The sequence below is a fragment of the Heterodontus francisci genome, chromosome 39 (assembly GCF_036365525.1).
Source record: "Heterodontus francisci isolate sHetFra1 chromosome 39, sHetFra1.hap1, whole genome shotgun sequence".
NCBI classification, from domain to species: Eukaryota; Metazoa; Chordata; class Chondrichthyes; order Heterodontiformes; family Heterodontidae; genus Heterodontus; species Heterodontus francisci.
The window spans coordinates 32,143,053-32,166,666 of record NC_090409.1 but is presented as its reverse complement, the minus strand read 5'-3'; the positions used below and the strand labels follow the sequence as shown (position 1 = coordinate 32,166,666).

The 23,614-nt window shown below is 46.8% G+C and overlaps 1 protein-coding gene across 1 annotated transcript in view; it reads left to right on the top strand.

The window, feature by feature from the left end:
- The first annotated feature begins 17,389 nt into the window (after positions 1–17,389).
- LOC137352707 (uncharacterized) overlaps positions 17,390–23,614 on the top strand; it is a 213,985-nt gene continuing 207,760 nt past the window's right edge. Inside the window, exon 1 of the mRNA XM_068018438.1 lies at positions 17,390–17,431. The gene's annotated coding sequence lies outside the window, so the exon portion shown is untranslated. The remainder of the gene's footprint in view (positions 17,432–23,614) is intronic.

Sequence of the window (23,614 nt, the reverse complement as noted above, 5' to 3'; positions counted from 1 at the left end):
CACACACACTGACTCTCACTGGGGTACGGGTTCCACACACACTGACTCTCACTGGGGTACGGGTTCCACACACACTGACTCTCACTGGGATACGGGTTCCACACACACTGACTCTCACTGGGATATGGGTTCCACACACACTGACTCTCACTGGGATACGGGTTCCACACACACTGACTCTCACTGGGGTACTGGTTACACACACACTGACTCTCACTGGGGTACGGGTTCCACACACACTGACTCTCACTGAGGTACTGGTTACACACACACTGACTCTCACTGGGGTAAGGATTACACACACACTGACTCTCACTGAGGTACTGGTTACACACACACTGACTCTCACTGGGGTAAGGATTACACAGACACTGACTCTCACTGGGGTACCGGTTCCACACACACTGACTCTCACTGGGGTAAGGATTACACAGACACTGACTCTCACTGGGGTACCGGTTCCACACACACACTGACTCTCACTGAGGTGCAGGTTACACAGACACTGACTCTCACTGGGGTACTGGTTACACAGACACTGACTCTCACTGAGGTACCGGTTCTACACACACTGACTCTCACTGAGGTACTGGTTACACAGACACTGACTCTCACTGGGGTACTGGTTACACAGACACTGACTCTCACTGAGGTACCGGTTCCACACACACTGACTCTCACTGGGGTACTGGTTACACACACACTGACTCTCACTGGGGTACGGGTTCCACACACACTGACTCTCACTGAGGTACTGGTTACACACACACTGACTCTCACTGGGGTAAGGATTACACACACACTGACTCTCACTGAGGTACTGGTTACACACACACTGACTCTCACTGGGGTAAGGATTACACAGACACTGACTCTCACTGGGGTACCGGTTCCACACACACTGACTCTCACTGGGGTAAGGATTACACAGACACTGACTCTCACTGGGGTACCGGTTCCACACACACACTGACTCTCACTGAGGTGCAGGTTACACAGACACTGACTCTCACTGGGGTACTGGTTACACAGACACTGACTCTCACTGAGGTACCGGTTCTACACACACTGACTCTCACTGAGGTACTGGTTACACAGACACTGACTCTCACTGGGGTACTGGTTACACAGACACTGACTCTCACTGAGGTACCGGTTCCACACACACTGACTCTCACTGAGGTACTGGTTACACAGACACTGACTCTCACTGGGGTACTGGTTACACAGACACTGACTCTCACTGAGGTACTGGTTACACAGACACTGACTCTCACTGAGGTACTGGTTACACAGACACTGACTCTCACTGGGGTACTGGTTACACAGACACTGACTCTCACTGAGGTACTGGTTACACAGACACTGACTCTCACTGTGGTACTGGTTACACAGACACTGACTCTCACTGGGGTACTGGTTACACAGACACTGACTCTCACTGAGGTACTGGTTACACACACACTGACTCTCACTGGGGTACTGGTTACACAGACACTGACTCTCACTGGGGTACTGGTTACACAGACACTGACTCTCACTGAGGTACTGGTTACACACACACTGACTCTCACTGGGGTACTGGTTACACAGACACTGACTCTCACTGAGGTACTGGTTACACAGACACTGCCTCTCACTGAGGTACTGGTTACACACACACTGACTCTCACTGAGGTACTGGTTACACACACACTGACTCTCACTGGGGTAAGGATTACACAGACACTGACTCTCACTGGGGTACGGGTTCCACACGCACTGACTCTCACTGAGGTACTGGTTACACACACACTGACTCTCACTGGGGTACTGGTTACACAGACACTGACTCTCACTGGGGTACTGGTTACACAGACACTGACTCTCACTGAGGTACTGGTTACACAGACACTGACTCTCACTGAGGTACTGGTTACACAGACACTGACTCTCACTGAGGTACTGGTTACACACACACTGACTCTCACTGGGGTACGGGTTACACACACACTGACTCTCACTGAGGTACTGGTTACACACACACTGACTCTCACTGAGGTACTGGTTACACAGACACTGACTCTCACTGAGGTACTGGTTCCACACACACTGACTCTCACTGAGGTACTGGTTACACACACACTGACTCTCACTGAGGTACTGGTTACACAGACACTGACTCTCACTGGGGTACGGTTTCCACACACACTGACTCTCACTGAGGTACTGGTTACACACACACTGACTCTCACTGGGGTAAGGATTCCACACACACTGACTCTCACTGGGGTACGGGTTCCACACACACTGACTCTCACTGGGGTACGGGTTCCACACACACTGACTCTCACTGGGGTACGGGTTCCACACACACTGACTCTCACTGAGGTACTGGTTACACACACACTGACTCTCACTGGGGTAAGGATTACACAGACACTGACTCTCACTGAGGTACTGGTTACACAGACACTGACTCTCACTGTGGTACTGGATACACACACACTGACTCTCACTGAGGTACTGGTTACACACACACTGACTCTCAGTGAGGTACCGGTTCCACACACACTGACTCTCACTGAGGTACTGGTTACACAGACACTGACTCTCACTGAGGTACTGGTTACACAGACACTGACTCTCACTGAGGTACTGGTTACACAGACACTGACTCTCACTGAGGTACTGGTTACACAGACACTGACTCTCACTGAGGTACTGGTTACACAGACACTGACTCTCACTGAGGTACTGGTTACACAGACACTGACTCTCACTGAGGTACTGGTTACACAGACACTGACTCTCACTGAGGTACTGGTTACACACACACTGACTCTCACTGGGGTACTGGTTACACAGACACTGACTCTCACTGAGGTACTGGTTACACACACACTGACTCTCACTGAGGTACTGGTTACACAGACACTGACTCTCACTGAGGTACTGGTTACACAGACACTGACTCTCACTGAGGTACTGGTTACACAGACACTGACTCTCACTGAGGTACTGGTTACACAGACACTGACTCTCACTGAGGTACTGGTTACACACACACTGACTCTCACTGAGGTACTGGTTACACACACACTGACTCTCACTGAGGTACTGGTTACACACACACTGACTCTCACTGAGGTACTGGATACACACACACTGACTCTCACTGAGGTACTGGTTACACACACACTGACTCTCACTGAGGTACTGGTTACACAGACACTGACTCTCACTGAGGTACTGGTTACACAGACACTGACTCTCACTGAGGTACTGGTTACACACACACTGACTCTCACTGAGGTACTGGTTACACACACACTGACTCTCACTGAGGTACTGGTTACACACACACTGACTCTCACTGAGGTACTGGATACACACACACTGACTCTCACTGAGGTACTGGTTACACAGACACTGACTCTCACTGGGGTACAGATTCCACACACACTGACTCTCACTGAGGTACTGGTTACACAGACACTGACTCTCACTGAGGTACTGGTTACACAGACACTGACTCTCACTGAGGTACTGGTTACACAGACACTGACTCTCACTGGGGTACAGGTTCCACACACACTGACTCTCACTGGGGTACAGGTTCCACACACACTGACTCTCACTGGGGTCCGGGTTCCACACACACTGACTCTCACTGGGGTACGGGTTCCACACACACTGACTCTCACTGAGGTACGGGTTCCACACACACTGACTCTCACTGAGGTACGGGTTCCACACACACTGACTCTCACTGAGGTACGGGTTCCACACACACTGACTCTCACTGAGGTACTGGTTACACACACACTGACTCTCACTGAGGTACTGGTTACACAGACACTGACTCTCACTGAGGTACTGGTTACACAGACACTGACTCTCACTGAGGTACTGGTTACACAGACACTGACTCTCACTGAGGTACTGGTTACACAGACACTGACTCTCACTGAGGTACTGGTTACACACACACTGACTCTCACTGAGGTACCGGTTCCACACACACTGACTCTCACTGAGGTACTGGTTACACAGACACTGACTCTCACTGAGGTACTGGTTACACAGACACTGACTCTCACTGAGGTACTGGTTACACAGACACTGACTCTCACTGAGGTACTGGATACACACACACTGACTCTCACTGAGGTACTGGTTACACAGACACTGACTCTCACTGTGGTACTGGATACACACACACTGACTCTCACTGAGGTACTGGTTACACAGACACTGACTCTCACTGAGGTACTGGTTACACAGACACTGACTCTCACTGAGGTACTGGTTACACAGACACTGACTCTCACTGGGGTACTGGTTACACACACACTGACTCTCACTGAGGTACTGGTTACACAGACACTGACTCTCACTGAGGTACTGGTTACACAGACACTGACTCTCACTGGGGTACTGGTTACACACACACTGACTCTCACTGAGGTACTGGTTACACAGACACTGACTCTCACTGAGGTACTGGTTACACAGACACTGACTCTCACTGGGGTACTGGTTACACACACACTGACTCTCACTGAGGTACCGGTTACACAGACACTGACTCTCACTGGGGTACCGGTTACACAGACACTGACTCTCACTGAGGTACTGGTTACACAGACACTGACTCTCACTGAGGTACTGGATACACACACACTGACTCTCACTGAGGTACTGGTTACACACACACTGACTCTCACTGAGGTACTGGTTACACAGACACTGACTCTCACTGTGGTACTGGATACACACACACTGACTCTCACTGAGGTACTGGTTACACAGACACTGACTCTCACTGAGGTACTGGTTACACAGACACTGACTCTCACTGAGGTACCGGTTACACAGACACTGACTCTCACTGGGGTACTGGTTACACACACACTGACTCTCACTGAGGTACTGGTTCCACACACACTGACTCTCACTGAGGTACTGGTTACACAGACACTGACTCTCACTGAGGTACTGGTTACACAGACACTGACTCTCACTGGGGTACTGGTTACACACACACTGACTCTCACTGAGGTACTGGTTACACAGACACTGACTCTCACTGTGGTACTGGATACACACACACTGACTCTCACTGAGGTACTGGTTACACAGACACTGACTCTCACTGAGGTACTGGTTACACAGACACTGACTCTCACTGAGGTACTGGTTACACAGACACTGACTCTCACTGGGGTACTGGTTACACACACACTGACTCTCACTGAGGTACTGGTTACACAGACACTGACTCTCACTGGGGTGCAGGTCCGCAGGTAATAAATCTCACAATAGTGCGGATTCCAAATAAAGGCCTGCTCAAGTCACAAACAAAACCTGACCCGAACCCGACGGAACCACATCGGACCTGAGCGCCACCCAGCCCGAGTCCCTCCATTTGCCCCGAGCCTGTGAGAATAAGAAATACTGAAATGTTGTTTCTACAGCTTGTGGAAAGTTACCAAGAAGTCATTTGTGCACAACATAATGAAATCACTGAAAAAGAGAACTGATAAGGGTATGTAAGTACAGACCTTGAGACAGTACATCACTTAAAAATTGTGCTTAGGCAGATAAAAGAGAAACAGCAAGAGTTAGAACAAAGTATGTAGTGAATAAGAAACTGCCCCACTAAGACAAAGGCTGACAGCTGCAAGTTAAAACACATACTGGAGAGCCAAATAAGGTAAAACAAAAACAAGAGTCAGGAGCCAGAAAGTTAGAGTAGGGGGAGAAGTAAACAGAGGAGGAGACTGTAGCAACCATGGGATAGGTTAGTGTCATAATACGTTATAACCAATAATGTAAAATAAAGGCGTGGACAAATGGATTTGTATTGTATAAACATGAACTGAATATGTTGATCGGTGTGCCTGCTTGTAGGACACCCGATCTTGCAAGACCGTTAAATAAACTTACTTCTTCAGAGTTTGACTTGGTGTAAATTATTATTAAGTGGGCTACGTTTCTCACAATTGGGGGCTCGTCCGGGATCTCTTCATCATTGCCGGGACCGCGGCCGACGACAGACGAGAAGACGCGTCCCGTTAATTTAAAAACGGTCTCGTTTCTCTCGTTGGTAGCGGACCCGAGTAATTGACTGAAAAAGATCCTAGGGAAGTCACTCTGAACGAGTATTTAGTGCGGCAGGTACACACGTGAAGTCAGGCAACTCCGTGCACGGACCAAGGTAAGAAAAACGACTTTTAAGTATTATCTTGGTGACTTATGGTTAACTGTAGGATAAGACCTTCTAAGTACCAAATGTCCTTGAGGAGTGAATTTTACAGTCCTGCAGTATAAGACCCTTCAGCTAGGAGGTGAGTACTGTATGGTATAAGACCCTTCAGTTAGGAGGTGAATACCGTGTGGTACAAGACCCTTCAGTTAGGATGTGAATACTGTAAGGTATAAGACCCTTCAGCTAGGAGGTGAATACTGGTTAACTGTAGGATAAGACCTTCTAAGTACTGCAGTATAAGACCCTTCAGCTAGGAGGTGAGTACCGTAGGGTACAAGACCCTTCAGTTAGGAGGTGAATTCTGTGGGGCAGTATAAGACCCTTCAGCTAGGAGGTGAGTACCGTAGGGTATAAGACCCTTCAGTTAGGAGGTGAATACCGTAAGGTATAAGACCCTTCAGCTAGGAGGTGAATACCGTAGGGTACAAGACCCTTCAGTTAGGAGGTGAATACTGTGGGGCAGTATAAGACCCTTCAGCTAGGAGGTGAGTACTGTATGGTATAAGACCCTTCAGTTAGGAGGTGAATACCGTAAGGTATAAGACCCTTCAGTTCGGAGGTGAATACTGTGGGGCAGTATAAGACCCTTCAGCTAGGAGGTGAGTACCGTAGGGTACAAGACCCTTCAGTTAACCATGGGAAATAAATCGTCTAAAAAGGAAGACGATGGGAGACAAGGAAAGTCTGCCGGCAACATCCCTCCAGAAAGTCCATTGGGACGGATGTTGGAGTATTGGGATTTAGAGTCAAAAACCAAGGAGAAAAAGACCCAAATATGATCTAAGGACAGCAAGAAGGACCACCCCTAAACCCGACGATAATGACGACGATAGAGACAGAGAGTCTCCGAAGACAATGATGTCCTTGAGAGAGGTACCAATAGGAAATAATGAAATTGGATTTGTTAGTGCACCATTAACGTCAGGAGAGGTAAGAGTGTTTAAAAAGGAAATGAAAGTCCTCGTAAAAGACCCCTGAAAATTTGGGAAAGAGAAAACCCTCCCGGGGTAGGGGGAAACGAACCAGCTGAACAAAAATACCCTAATCAAGACCCGCAGTGGCAGAACAATAACGTCGGCCATAGGGGCCAGATGAAAGACCTTAGAAATCTGATAGTAAAAGGCATTGTTGTAAACAAGTAGTTGAAGCCCCTGCAAAACTTATGCCTTTACAGAGTTACCGCAGGCCCCTCTTATGGCACAAGCAGGCGGCGTATTGAGTGCAACCCCTCTGGGTGTTGAAGGCTGTTTCTAGACAAATAGAGACCATTAAAGGCACCTAGGTGGGATCAAGGGATTGATTTTTAAAAATGTTTTGAAGAATCAAAAGGGGGACTGTGAGAACAGAATTTAGATTTTAGAATTTTTAAGAACAGAATTACATGGGAACATTTAAGATGAAACAATTAATCAATCATGTATTGCTAACAAGCTAGCTTCAGTGCTGTAGGGAGGGACAGCTCATCAGAAATGACTTCATAACTTCAGGGCTGCAGAGGCAACTTGGCCTTGCAGCTGGTACAGCGAGAGAGAGAGAGAGCGAGACATTATACTTCAACAGCACTCTTCTTATCACTCAGACATGACAAAGTTAGAATGAAAAACATACCGACCAGGCTAATACACGCCCCCTTGTTAGAGGGTGGCTCAGCCTACCATTCTGATTCAGCAGTTGCTGAGTTTTTTTTATATTTGCTTTTATATTATACTGTTTAAATGTTATTTGAGTAAATAGATCCACATAATCCTAGTGAATATAAATAATCATATATAAGTTGATCAGTAGAGAGAGAAGGTTATCATGGAATGATAAAAGGGGGGAATGTGGAAGTGAGCAGAAAGGCATGGCACAATGCTTAATGGGAAATATAGCCAAGTTAGGAATAGTAGCTTTGCTGAGCTTTGATTTTAAGTGGCAGAAACCACAATGAAATAGCTAAAAGGGATGGCCAGAGTGTGTGCAAGCTGTGGCAGCCACAGCACTTCAGACCAAGGAAGTCATTATACCTCGAAGCTATTACAAGAAATAGTTAGGGGATTGGGAATCCAATGGGACTTCCATACCCCTTGGCACACTCCCTCTTCGGGGCGGGTGGAAAGAATGAATCAGACCTTAAAGAAACACCTGTCCAAACTGATACTTGAAACAAGGTTACCCTGGACAAAATGTTTACCTATAGCGATACTCAGAATTCAGACAGCCCCTAGAAAAGATGTGGGACTGTCCCCCGAACTATATACTGGCGTTGTCTTCCTCATTGTCATTCCTCAGGAAGCAAGGCCTGTTAGCACAGACCCCACCTCTCGAATTTGCAGTGCACAAGATCCAACCAGGAGATTGGGTTCTGGTGAAATCGTGGAAAGAGACTAAACTACAACTTATATTTATTGCAACCAACAAAGATTTATAAATTATACTGGAGATGCGGTAAAAGGTATAGCTGAACAATTAGATGCCACTAGTAGAATGGCTTGGGAAAATCGACTGGCTCTAGATATGATCTTAGCAGAAAAAGGAGGTGTGTGTATAATGTTAGGAGGGAAATGTTGCACATTTATCCCAAATAACACAGCACCCGATGGTTCAATCACCCGAGCACTGCAAGGGTTAACAGCTTTAGCAGAGGAGATGGCTGAAAATTCAGGAGCAGACACTTCCCTGACGGGGTGGCTTGAATCCTGGTCTGGAAAATGGAAAGGCATGATAATCTCGGTTTTTACCTCCCTGATCATGGTTGTCGGAATACTAATAGCCATCGGGTGTTGTATTATTCCTTGTGTAAGAGGGCTGACACAGCGCTTGATTGAGACAGCTTTGACGAAGCAGATGTCAATACAAAGAGGCCAGGAAGAAAGTATGTACCTGTTAGGTAATGACAAAGTGGATAGTATCAACGGAAATACAGACATTGAAAAGGCGGCTGAAATAATGCTCAGAGGATTTGAGAGGACATATGAGAACCCTCCGCAGTATGTAGAAAACAACAAGGATTAAGTAAAAGAAAAGGGGGAATTGTGAGAATAAGAAATACTGAAATGTTGTTTCTACAGCTTGTGGAAAGTTACCAAGAAGTCACTGAAAAAGAGAACTGATAAGGGTCTGTAAGTGGAGACCTTAAGACAGTACATCACTGACAAAGTGAATTGATAAGGGTATGTAAGTACAGACCTTGAGACAGTACATCACTTAAAAATTGTGCTTAGGCAGATAAAAGAGAAACAGCAAGAGTTAGAACAAAGGATGTAGTGAATAAGAAACTGCCCCACTAAGACAAAGTGGGCTACGTTTCTCACAAGCCCAACCCGACCCGACCACTGCAATATTCCTTTTATTTCGCTTCCAACTTCCAATCTTCAGGAAGCTGCAACATGAGCCTGATGACATCATAGAGACATTCACACACTCACTGCGCAGACTCAGAGTTCCCTTCTTTGGCACCCCGGACTCACAGCTCAGGTAAGTTTTTAACTTTTAACACTTACCTGCAATTCTTGCTGTGTGTGTCCGGTCCGTCTCGACCTGAGCCCAAAGACCAGACCCGGAACAGCGGCCTAACCTGACCTGAAGCCGACACATGTCATCGGCTTCAGGACGGGTAGCAGGCCTTTAATTCCAATGACACGAGTACATGGAGATGGTGAGAGGGGGGGGGCAGTAACTGCAGTGAGACAGGGACACCAGCAGATGGAGATGGTGAGTGGGGGCAGTAACTGCAGTAAGACTGGGACACCAGCAGATGGGGATGGTGAGTGGAGGCAGTAACTGCAGTGAGACAGGGACACCAGTAGATGGTGATAGTGAGAGGGCGATAGTAACTGCAGTGAGACAGGGACACCAGTAGAAGGAGATAGTGAGAGGGCGATAGTAACTGCAGTGAGATAGGGACACCAACAGATGGAGATAGTGAGTGGGGCAGTAACTGCAGTGAGATAGGGACACCAGCAGATGGAGATAGTGAGAGGGCGACAGTAACTGCAGTGAGACAGGGACACCAGTAGATGGAGATGGTGAGAGGGGGCAGTAACTGCAGTGAGACAGGGGCACCAACAGATGGAGATAGAGTGGGGGCAGTAACTGCAGTAAGACAGTGACACCAGCAGATGGAGATGGTGAGTGGGGCAGTAACTGCAGTAAGACAGGGACACCAACAGATGGAGATAGTGAGAGGGCGATAGTAACTGCAGTGAGACAGGGACACCAGCAGATGGCGATAGTGAGAGGGGGCAGTAACTGCAGTGAGACAGGGACACCAGCAGATGGAGATGGTGAGAGGGGGCAGTAACTGCAGTGAGACAGGGACACCAACAGATGGAGATAGTGAGAGGGCGATAGTAACTGCAGTGAGACAGGGACACCAGCAGATGGCGATAGTGAGAGGGGGCAGTAACTGCAGTGAGACAGGGACACCAGCAGATGGCGAAAGTGAGAGGGCGATAGTAACTGCAGTGAGACAGGGACACCAGTAGATGGAGATGGTGAGAGGGGGCAGTAACTGCAGTGAGATAGGGACACCAGCAGATGGAGATAGTGAGAGGGCGACAGTAACTGCAGTGAGACAGGGACACCAATAGATGGAGATCGTGAGAGGGAGCAGTAACTGCAGTGAGACAGGGACACCAGCAGATGGAGATTGTGAGAGGGCGACAGTAACTGCAGTGAGACAGGGACACCAGCAGATGGCGATAGTGAGTAGGGGCAGTAACTGCAGTAAGACAGGAACACCAGCAGATGGAGATGGTGAGTGGGGCAGTAACTGCAGTGAGACAGGGACACCAGTAGATGGAGATGGTGAGAGGGGGCAGTAACTGCAGTGAATCTGTAAGATTTAAGGTAGTTTGGGAAAAGGACAAAGAGGGACTGGAAATAAAAGTATTTTATTGGGGGAAGGCCGATTTCAATATGATAAAACAGGATCTGGCCAAAGTGGACTGGGAGCAGCTTCTTGCAGGAAAGTCTACATCAGACCAGTGGGAGTTATCAAAAAGGAAATGGTGAGAACTCAGAGCCTGCATGTTCTTGTCAAGATGAAGGGTAGGACCAACAAGTCCAGGGAACCCTGGATGTCAATAGGAGCAAAAGCAAAATACTGCAGATGCTGGAAATCTGAAATAAAAACAAGAAATGCTGGAAATACTCAGCAGGTCTGGCAGCATCTGTGGAGAGAGAAGCAGAGTTAACATTTCAGGTCAGTGACCCTTCTTCAGAACAAGCAAATATTAGGAATGTAAAAGGTTATAAGCAAGTAAAGTGGGAGTGAGGGAAGAGATAACAAAGGAGAAGATGTAAATAGGACTTGCAGGTTGATAGGTAAATTGGCCATTATAAATTGTCACTAGTATAGGTAGGTGGTAGGGAAATATAGGGACAGGTGTGGATGTTTGGTAGGAATATGGGATTAGTGTAGGATTAGTATAAATGGGTGGTTGATGTTCGGCACAGACTCGGTGGGCCGAAGGGCCTGTTTCAGTGCTGTATCTCTAATCTAATCTAATCAGGACAAGGTCACAGAATAGCTGACTGGAAGGTCATGGAGCAAAGGCAAACAATATGTTAATGGTGTGTTGAAAGACAAAGCATTAGTACAGATAGGGTGTTAACGGACTGGCTAAGGGAGTAAACCCTAACAGAAAATCCGGAGCGGAACCCCGAAGGCAGTCATGTGTCACCTTCGGCATGTTACCGGCAGTTCCTGCAGCCATACTGGTGCCAAAAGTCATGCTCTGCACTCCTTTGGACCCCACCAGGAAGGCTGAGAGGGGGGTTTTGACGTTTGGGCAACTCACAACCTCCATACATCCGCCCAGGCATGCGCCATGGAGAGGTCACTCCATAGTCACCTCACAGCGACCAAATCAACACGGAAGGCAGCAGTTACGGGTTATAAGTCCAGCTCAGTTGGCATAGAGATTGGGCACCATGGGTTGCCTTTGTCGGTGGGAGAGGTCATCGCATCTCACTGGACAGCTACCGCCCGCCTCAAACCGGGCAGCCCCTGGTCAGTAAGGTTCTGTCCCGCCACAGTGCACCTGCTTCAATGGGTGCTTGGAGATCAGGGTCATTGCCCGACAAGTGGACTGTAACACCGCACCAAACAGCACGACAAAATATAGAAAGAAGGTACCAGCCCTTCGTTTTGCAAGCTGGAACGTCAGAACTATGTGTCCTGACCTTTCGGAAGACCTTACACAAATCAACGATTCTCGGAAGATCGCCATCATTAACAACGAGCTCAGTAGATTCAATGTAGACATTGCAGCACTTCAGGAGACTCACCTCCCTGCGAGCGGATCTCTAAGAGAGCAAGACTACACCTTCTTCTGGCAGGGCAGGGATCCTGAAGAACCAAGACAGCACGGAGTGGGCTTCGCCATCAGAAACTCTTTGCTCAGCATGATAGAGTCACCTTCAAATGGCTCGGAATGCATACTGTCCATCCGACTGCTCACCACCTCTGGTCCAGTACACCTACTCAGCATCTATGCTCCAACACTCTGTTCCGCACCTGAAGCTAAAGACCAGTTCTATGAACAACTCCATAACATCATTAGCAGCATCCCCAACACCGAACACCTATTCCTGCTGGGGGACTTTAATGCCAGGGTTGGGGCCGACCATGACTCATGGCTCTCCTGCCTTGGGCGCTATGGCATTGGAAGGATGAATGAGAATGGACAGAGACTGCTAGAGTTGTATACCTATCATAACCTCTGCATCACCAACTCGTTCTTTCATACTAAACCCTGTCACCAGGTTTTTTGGAGATACCCAAGATCACGTCGTTGGCACCAGCTGGACCTCATCGTCACAAGGCGAGCCTCTTTAAACAGTGTTCAAATCACACGCAGCTTCCACAGTGCGGACTGCGACACCGACCACTCCCTGGTGTGTAGCAAGGTTAGACTCAAACCAAAGAAGCTGCATCACTCCAAGCAGAAGCGCCACCCACGCATCAACACGAGCAGAATTTCTTATCCACAGCTGTTACGTAAGTTTCTAAATTCACTCGAAAAAGCCCTTCAAAACACTCCCACAGGGGATGCAGAGACCAAGTGGGCCCACATCAGAGACGCCATCTTTGACTCAGCAATGACCACCTATGGCAAACGTGTGAAGCGGAATGCAGACTGGTTTCAATCTCACATTGAAGAGCTGGAACTTGTCATAGCCGCTAAGCACAATGCACTATTGAACTACAAGAAAGCCCCCAGCGAGTTAACATCCATAGCACTTAAAGCAGCCAGAAGGACTGCACAAAGAACAGCCAGGTGCTGCGCAAATGACTACTGGCAACACCTATGCAGTCATATTCAATTGACCTCTGACACCGGAAACATCAGAGGAATGTATGATGGCATTAAGAGAGCTGTTGGGCCAAACATCATGAAGATCGCCCCCCTCAAATCTAAATCAGGGGACACAATCACTGACCAACGCAAGTAAATGGACCGCTGGGTTGAACACTACCTAGAACTGTACTCCAGGTAGAATGTCATCACTGAGACCGCCCTCAATGCAGCCCAGTCTCTACCAGTCATGGATGAGCTGGACATACAGCCAACAAAATCGCAACTCAGTGATGCCATTCTCTAGCCAGTGGAAAAGCCCCTGGGAAGGACAGCATTACCCCTGAAATAATCAAGAGTACCAAGCCTGCTATACTCTCAGCACTACATGAACTGCTATGCCTGTGCTGGGACGAGGGAGCAGTACCCCAGGACATGCGCGATGCCAATATCATCACCCTCTATAAGAACAAGGGTGACCGCGGTGATTGCAACAACTACCGTGGAATCTCCCTGCTCAGCATAGTGGGGAAAGTCTTTGCTCGAGTCGCTTTAAACAGGCTCCAGAAGCTGGCTAAGCTTATCTACCCTGAGGCACAGTGTGGCTTTCGAGCAGAGAGATCCACCATTGACATGCTGTTCTCCCTTTGACAGCTACAGGAGAAATGCCGTGAACAACAGATGCCCCTCGACATTGGTTTCATTGATCTCACCAAAGACTTTGACCTTGTCAGCAGACGTGGTCTCTTCAGACTACTAGAAAAGATTGGATGCCCACCAAAGCTACTAAGTATCATCACCTCATTCCATGACAATATGAAAGGCACAATTCAGCATAGCGGTGCCTCATCAGACCCCTTTCCTATCCTGAGTGGCGTGAAACAGGGCTGTGTTCTCGCACCTACACTGTTTGGGATCTTCTTCTCCCTGCTGCTCTCTCATGCGTTCAAGTCTTCAGAAGAAGGAATTTTCCTCCACACAAGATCAGGTGGCAGGTTGTTCAACCTTGCCCGTCTAAGAGCGAAGACCAAAGTACGGAAAGTCCTCATCAGGGAACTCCTCTTTGCTGACGATGCTGCTTTAACATCTCACACTGAAGAGTGTCTGCAGAGACTCATCGACAGATTTGCGGCTGCCTCCAATGAATTTGGCCTAACCATCAGCCTCAAGAAAACGAACATCATGGGACAGGACGTCAGAAATGCTCCATCCATCAATATCAACGACCACACTTTGGAAGTGGTTCAAGAGTTCACCTACCTCGGCTCAACTATCACCAGTAACCTGTCTCTTGATGCAGAAATCAACAAGCGCATGGGAAAGGCTTCCACTGCTATGTCCAGACTGGCCAAGAGAGTGTGGGAAAATGGCGCACTGACACGGAACACAAAAGTCCGAGTGTATCAGGCCTGTGTCCTCAGTACCTTGCTCTACAGCAGCGAGGCCTGGACAACGTATGTCAGCCAAGAGCGACGTCTCAATTCATTCCATCTTCGCTGCCTCCGGAGAATCCTTGGCATCAGGTGGCAGGACCATATCTCCAACACAGAAGTCCTCGAGGCAGCCAACATCCCCAGCATATACACCCTACTGAGTCAGCGGCGCTTGAGATGGCTTGGCCATGTGAGCTGCATGGAAGATGGCAGGATCCCCAAGGACACATTGTACAGCGAGCTCGTCACTGGTATCAGACCCACCGGCCATCCTTTTCTCCACTTTAAAGGCGTCTGCAAACGCGACATGAAATCCTGTGACATTGATCACAAGTCGTGGGAGTCAGTTGCCAGCATTCGCCAGAGCTGGCGGGCAACCATAAAGGCGGGGCTAAAGTGTGGAGAGTCGAAGAGACTTAGCAGTTGGCAGGAAAAAAGATAGAAGCGCAAGGGGAGAGCTAACTGCGTAACAGCCCCGACAAAAATTTTTATCTCTAGCACCAGTGGAAGAGTCTGTCACTCCAGAATTGGCCTTTATAGCCACTCCAGGCGCTGCTTCACAACCCACTGAGCACCTCCAGGCGCTTACCCATTGTCTCTCAAGACAAGGAGGCCAAAGATGGAGATGAAGATAGATCTTCTTTACTATCGGTGAGAGGATTTGAAGTATTGAACCAGTTGTCTTTTGAAAGTTGCCATGGTCCTGTCGTTTTTTGGGGGGAATATGCGGTTTGCCTTTAAGGCTTGCAAAGGATCAATATTGCTTTAAGAACCAGCAAGCCTCAGGAGTTATAGGAAGGTGCATTTTCATTGCTTTAGAGACAGCCACTTGGAGACTGCAATTCAAAGGGTGCATTCTTGTTCCATAGATACAGCCACTGGGAGTGAGTATTAAGCGATACATTTGTTACAATTCAATTTTGAACTGGCTTTTTAGTTGAAGATAGTTTGTTCTCACAGAACACAGACAGCTGTGGTGTTTAGCACACCTGAAAAAGAGTTCTCAACCATTTAAACTGAAGGAATAAGATTTTAGTCTGTTTAATTATTATCTCTCAATATTCTAAAAAAAGTCAAGCCAAAACAGAGATCTCTGGTAATTTAAACTGAAGGAAGGGAAGTTCAACTGTGACAATCTTTTATCCCTCAAAAACTCTAAAGTCAGATTGATTCTATTGAAAGTGTTTGCACGTCGTTAATTGTTGAAATTCGCTGGAGACGGAAAACACCACTTACTGCTAAAGTTAGACTGGACTGTTGTACTGTGGAAGAACCTTTTTTCCGACATCGTATGACTGTGAGGACTTCAAGCAACTTTCTGTGAGGACTTCAAACAACATTGGACTGTAAATTTGCAAGGGCTATAATTTTTTTCTATTTTAAATGTTGTTTCTATCTTCATAGTGTTTAAGAATTTAGTTCTAATTAAAGAGTTAATTTGTTGATTTAAAGACACCTGGTTTGGTTAGCCTCACTCGGGGGAGGGGGTGTTAATAGATGGTACAATTTGGCTGGGTCTTTCTTTCATTTGGAAAATTTTAAATGCTATGTTAGGTGATCTGTGGAGTGACGGGATTGAATTATCAGTGCGTTTCTCCCACCACAATCAGAATCATATATTTTGATTGGGGGCTTTGACAGGAACAGTCGGTCATAACAAAGTGAATATTAAATCTGCTTCCACCAACCTGTCAGACAGTGAATTCCAGACCAGAACAACTTGCTGTGGATTATATCCCCTAATTCCCTCCTAGTATCACTCTCCCATTATTATTCACCTTTATTCCCTGCTATCTGCTTCCTGACCCCTCTCTGCTATTGGAAACCGTCTCTCCTCATTTATCCAAACTGAGTGAAAGATTTTGAATGTTATTTGTTTCTCCGGGGCAGCTGCAGAGTCGCCGGTAGCTCCTGAATTTGAACAGTGATGGACAAGTGACAAAATCCCTCTGAATCCCCCAGGAAAGCAGAGGACAGAAACAGTCCAGATGGAAAGGTAAACGAGTGACACTTTATTGCAGCAGCAAAACTCTTTGCCAGATTTGTGAGGTAGTTATTACTGAGCTTTATAAAAACTGGAGGTGACAAGTGAAAGAGCTTTCGTATGATTTGTGTTAAATGGCCATTTTCCAAACAAGTCCCTCCAGGTTTTACGTTGCAGCAGCTTTTCTACATTTAGTTGTTAATGAGGTTTTGGGGGAGGGAGAGAGACACAGACAGACAGACAGACTGACAGGGTCCTTGAATGAACCATTTAGGACATTGGCTGGAATATCCCTCCCCCATTCCCTGTTTACACAGAGACACACATTGGGCTGTCCCATTCCTGGGAGGGAGTGTCCAAGTGGAGGAGGCTGAGAGCTGGTTGGATGAACTGTACTTTGGGAGGACTTGGTGTTTGATTGACAGGTTCTGGGAACAACTTCAGGCCCCATTCTGTCCTTTCCATGCAGTGTCTGAAGGTGAGTTTCTGTGTCTCAGTCTCTGTGCCTAGGAGAATTGGAGCTGATTACTGTGTGTGTGTGTGTGTGTGTGTGTGTGTGTGTGTGTGTGTGTGTGTGTGTGAGTGAGAGAGTCCAGCCTGAATCCCTCGCTCTCTGTCTGTACCACTCTCACCTTTTAGCCCAATTCCCGTCTCAATGTGCCCCTGGACCAGGGTCTCCCTTCCCCACCCTCCTCCCCACTCCCACCATGGACGAGCTGATGGAGGGAAGGGGTGAGAGTCCAGCAATGGAGCACAGACTGTGTGGGATGGTGAGTATCAAATCTTTAATGTCCCTCACAGTCTTTCTCCCTCCCTCTGTCTCAATCTCTCTCTCCTTTCTCCTCTTTAATAGCTGATTCACAGAAGGATTTAACAATCATTGAATTAATTTTTAAAGTGGTCATCACTGTTGCAATGTTGGAAATGTTGGAGGCCATTTGTGCACAGCAAGATCCAGCCGGCTTCCCCTCCTCTTCCCATGTTTCCCTCATTTTCCTGCATCTCTCTCTCTCCCTCTCTCTGAATAAGAGAAAGAGAGAGACAGAGAAATCCACTCTCAGAGCCTCACTGTCAATTCAAATGGCTGCTGCACATTTCATTTAACCCTCAAATTCAGGGCACTGCCCAAAACACCAGCATCATTCGGGGAATTATACCGGCTTCAAGCTCAGGACTTCAATTCCAGGCCTTCAGGAGAGCTTTACACATAATGAATTCACTTCTAAAGTGCAGTCATTGTTACAATGCAGGGAATTCTGGGGGCAAGCTGTGCACAGCAAGATCCCAGCAATGGTGATACTTCAAAATTCAGTTTACCAAGGTTTTGATTGTGGCCTTCTTTCTCTCTGTCTGTCTTTCTCCATCTTTCTCTGCCTTGCCTCCCCCACCCACACACAGCCTGTGTGTCTCTCTCTGCCCCTGTGATTAGCCTGCCGCCTCCAGCTGTTTCTTACTCTCCCTCTTTTTCTCTCTGTCAGTTTCTGCCTCAGTGTTGTAATGTAGGAATTGGTGCTATCAATTTGTGCACAGCAGGATCCCACAAGCAGCAATGTGATAATCGAAGGCTACCCCCTCCCTTTCTGTTCCCCTCACTCTCCCGTGTCTGTCTCTCTGTCCACCCACAACCCCATTACACTCAGAGTAAGAGAGAGAGAGACAGAGAAACCCACTCTCAGAACCTCACTCTCAATTCAAATGGCTGCTGTACATTTCATTTAAAACTCAAATTCACTGCACTGCCCAAAACACCAGCATCATTCGGCAATTATAATAAGCCTTTGGACAGCTTCACATTCAGGATGTTTAATTTAGTCCTGCGAGGTGGGGTGGGGGGGGGGGGGTGGTGCGGCCTGTTTGTCAGGCACTGGGGGGGTTAACGTGTCTGTGTCAAATTGCAAGGCTGGGCTGCTCCTTTAACCCCAGGCTTTCAACCTGTTTAAAACTCCAGGGCTCCAATCCAACAGGAACTAGTTAACCCAGGGCCCCAGAGAGGAAATTAAACCTCGGGCTAATTAACAGACACAACTCACGTGGGCCCTTTGGGTGAAGCCTATGGACAAGGCCTCAGTCCGTCCCCTCTGGAGGAAGCTCCTGTCCAAGGATTCCTCGTCCCAATCTTTCCCTCCTTTCAACTTCATGATGCAGTTTTCTGGATGAAAATTCCTAAGGCAAGAGAGAGAGGGAGAGAAAATTGATTAAAAGGCATTGCTAAACAAAACAGCACAGCAAGACTCAGGAAATCCCCTCGGTGACACAGACAATCACTCAGCAATATTCAAATACAAACAAATCGTAGTTAATAAACCAGAGGCTAAAAGGGTTCAGACAGTTCCCTCCACCAGTGTGTGTCTGTGTGTCTGTCTCTTTATCTCTCTCTTTGCCTCTGTATCTCTCTCTCTGTTCCTATCTCGGTTGCCCCTGTGTCCCTGTCTCTCTCTGTTCATATCTGTTTTTTCCCCTCCATTTTATATCTAATCTTAATTGAAATAAGCTGTGAAATATTACTGTCTCTCCATTTAAAACAACAACCAATCACATTGCTGTGTTTGGTATGTTTTTAGCTATTAAAGGTTTAAATAGAGACACATAGGGAGAGAAAGCTGGAGAGAGACAGAGAGAGACATCTAAACTCAGAACTTCAGTAAAACCAATTGAAATGGGCACTGTACATCTTATTTAACGGTAAAACTTTATAACTGCCCAAAGCACACGGATTATTCCAGAATTATAGCAAGCCTTGAGAAACTATCGCATCTGTGATGTAATTCCTAGCTTTTGACCCTCAATGAGTTCATTTTTAAACTGACCGTCACTGTTGCAATGTTGAAAAAGCTGCAGGCCATTTAGACACAGCAAGATCCCACAAGCAGCAGTGTGATAACAGCCGGCTGCCCCGCTCCTCCCAATTCCCTCCGTGTTTCCCCCGCTCTCCTGCCTGTCTCCCTCTTGTTACTCTCATTCAGAGAGAAAGGTGGAGAGAAAGAGAGAGAGAGAGAAATCCACTCTCAGAACCTCATTCTCAATTCAAATGGCTGCTGCACATTTCATTTAACCCTCAAATTCACTGCACTGCCCAAAACACCAGCATTATTCGGGAATTGTAACAAGTCTTTAGACAGCTTCACATTCAGGATGCTTAATTTAGTCTTGCGAGGTGGGGAGGGGGGAGCGGCCTGTTTGTCAGGCACCGGGGGCTTAACGTGTCGATGTCAAATTGCAAGGCTGGGCTGCACCTTTTTGTTCGAGAAACTTCCTAGCCTGTCTGTGAAGGAGACACTGAGACTAGGATGCTTTGGTGAAGATTGTTTATTGCTTGTCACAGTGCTTAAAATAACACCACCCACCAGTGCTGGCTGGTTCTTTATATATACATAATTCAAAACAATTGACTAATTGACACCAACGCCACTTATAACACAAGACGGCCCTCTTCGAGCAGATCCAACAATTTTTTCAAACAAGCACCTCTCTTAGTAAAACAATCTGACAACTGATGACTTGCGACGACCCATTTTATTTTGGAAATTTTGTTTCCAACATTTATACCCGCAAGATCAATCCTCCATCTCTTTTCTGTGACACTTCTTGTTGAATGGACATTGTCCCAGAGAGTATGGTTATCTATGTCGCATTCTATAGGAAAATTCTTCTCCGATTGCCCCTTATACAAGAGTTCCTTTAAAATACTCGGTAAATACATTCCCATATTGATTACTTCTATCAGTGCAAGTGTCACAGCAGCCGAAGGTGCTTTTAACTATCCTTTTTATTTTCTTGGATTCCCAGGCTATCATTTCTTCCAACCAGAAATATAATGAATCCTGCTGTGCTCGAATAACCATCGGGAAGATTAGCGTGTGAGGCGTCACTAAAAATGACCAATTTCATCTCCTCTGGGTCACCCAATGCTGGAAGCTTGAGTGTACATTTAACAAAATTCAATCTCTTCAATGTCTTATTTGCTTTCAGCAATCCCCGACAGTAGCATGTTTCGGCACAGTGCTCAATTCTAATACATCATAGCAAGCATCCAGCCTAGTTTGTGTGCACAACTAATTGAACTGCCCGATTAAGCTCCTTAACTGGTTGCAGAGTCTTCCTTTTGTGAGGATCTGGCCCGATTTATTGGGATCCTATTAACATTCTCTGGGTAAGACTGTTGATTTTAGGGTTACCCCCAACTTAGTCTGCCTAATATTCAACCCAATATATTTAAAAGCTCCGGAAGCCTGACTTCCAATTTTAAATTCTTGTGGAACTTTATCAATAACAAATTTCTCAAATGCCTCAGATCCTCCCCACAGAAAATGCATCACAAAATTGTCTGCTAGATTTTCTTCATAGTACCAATAAAACATTGCCGGATCCACCTTTAGTTGAATACAACCAGCTTTTAGTAGGACGGACGTAACTGAAAAATACCACACCCTGTCTGCATCATTTAGCCACTTGTTTAGCTTCTATAATTTCCCCTCTATATCTCCAGCTTCTTTTGGTGGCTTTAAAAATACTTCCCTTTGAAATTTCTCCCCTTGCAAAAATGCTGCTTTAATGTCAATGGACTTACACATTCCCACGAGTGTGTCACTAAAAGAACTAGGAAAATCCTCAAACTTGCTTTTCCTGCTGTTGGGGAGTCTACTCTAACTTCCTGGTCATCTAGTCGTTCCTCAAACCCCCGAGCTACAAGTCTGGCCTTCGCTCTATATGTACACCATTGGGAAGTATTTTCTCTGTACCGATCCATCTGTGGGACAATGCTGCTTGTCCTCCTATCTGGCACCTCTGTGTCTACGCCAAACTCTCTCCAACTGTCAAGCTCTTTTTGCTTGGCACCCTTTATCAATTTACCATCTAATTTGTTAGTAGCCACTAGAGCTTCTCTATCGTAACGGCTCCAACTTCTTGTGGCGCCCCTCGCCTGCTCTCTGGTCCTTGCTCTTGTGAAACCACGTCCCCTGCTAGAGTTCCCAGCCCTTTCTGGACTACTACTACTCAACCTGTCCCACCACACTTTCTTTCACAAGCTCGTGACCTTCTCCTTGGACTATGACCATCTTCAGGCCCACTGTCTGAACTTGCACTACATCTTCTGCCTTTCCACATTTTCACTTCCTTCTGCCAATCTATAGGTCTGATATCCTGTCCCTTGTCTTGCACATTCAGCCAATGTTTGTATTTCCCTGTGGCCTTTCCTGCCCTTCTTATAATCATGGCTTCCCTCCATTTACTAATCCCTTCTGGCATATACATCGCTCCAGTCCCAACTTTCGGTAGTTGACCTTTGGGATAAATGGCCTTATCCGGATCTTCACCATCACTTGGTCCACTCTCAGTCAGATTATTATCTGCCACAGTCTGTTAGTTGCCAATGTCTGACACATGTGCATGCGAAATACATGGTGCATCAGTGTCCGTCATTTGTTCAGATTCTGTCAATGTATAATCAGTGCCAATAAGCCGTGAGGAATGTACTCTAATGGTTTGGTTGGCATGTTGTAAAGTCACTGTTTTGCCATCAGTTCCTATAGCTTTTCCTCGGCTCCTCCATTCTTTCTGCCCTTCTCTTTTGTAATACATCATATCCTCAGTATCAAAATTCTTTTCTGATGGCCTGACTGATTCCTCAAAGCTCTCCTGATTTTTTTCTGAAACCTCCTCTTGAATAAATGCTTTTCTCCCTGCAGACATGGCATTCAAATGTTCCGCAAAAATTGAACTAATTGTAGTCCCCTCAAAAGGCGGGTGATGATCCCACATTACTGAAGGTATTTTCGGATTCCTGCCATAAACTAACTGATATGGGCTGTGACCCCAACCATTTGAAGCATGTTTTCCGCATGTACTGCCCCCGCCAGACCAGTAGTCAATTTACAATTTGGCTGGTTTGCTAAAAACATTTTGGAGCATTTCATCAATTACAGCATGATTTCTCTCACTAATCCCATTACTAAAAGGACTTTCTGCTGCCGTGTGCATTGCTACAATATTCATATTTTCACACATACTCCTGAACACATCATTGGCAAATCTTCCTCCACTGTCAGTTGGAAACCTAGCCGGCGCCCCCAGTCTCGTTCCTATTCATCTTTCTATTATCTTGCCCACTGTTACTTTCTTGTCTTTACTGCAAATTACCGTCAACAGACTCCCTCGGCTGGAGCCAGCGGCTGAATGGGAGACTTTGAGGCTGGAGACGGGGAGGCAGTGGTGTAGTGGTATTATCACTGGACTAGTAACCCAGAGACCCAGGGTATTGTTCTGGGGACATGGGTTCAAATCCCACCACAGCAGAAGGTGGAATTTGAATTCAATTAATAAATCTGGAATTAGAAAGCTAATCTAATGGTGGCCACGAAACCATTGTCAATTGTTGTAAAAACCCATCTGGTTCACTAATGCCCTTTAGGGAAGGAAATCTGCTGTCCTTACCTGGTCTGGCCTACATGTGACTCCAGACCCACAGCAATGTGGTTAACTCTTACATGCCCTCTGAAATGGCCTAGCAAGCCACTCAGTTGTATCTAAGCGCCACAAAGTCAATAAAAACAGCACTGTGGGTGTACCTACCCCACATGGACTGCAGCGGTTCAAGAAGGCAGCTCACCACCACCTTCTGAAGGGCAATAAATGCTGGCCTGGCCAGTGATGCCCACATCCC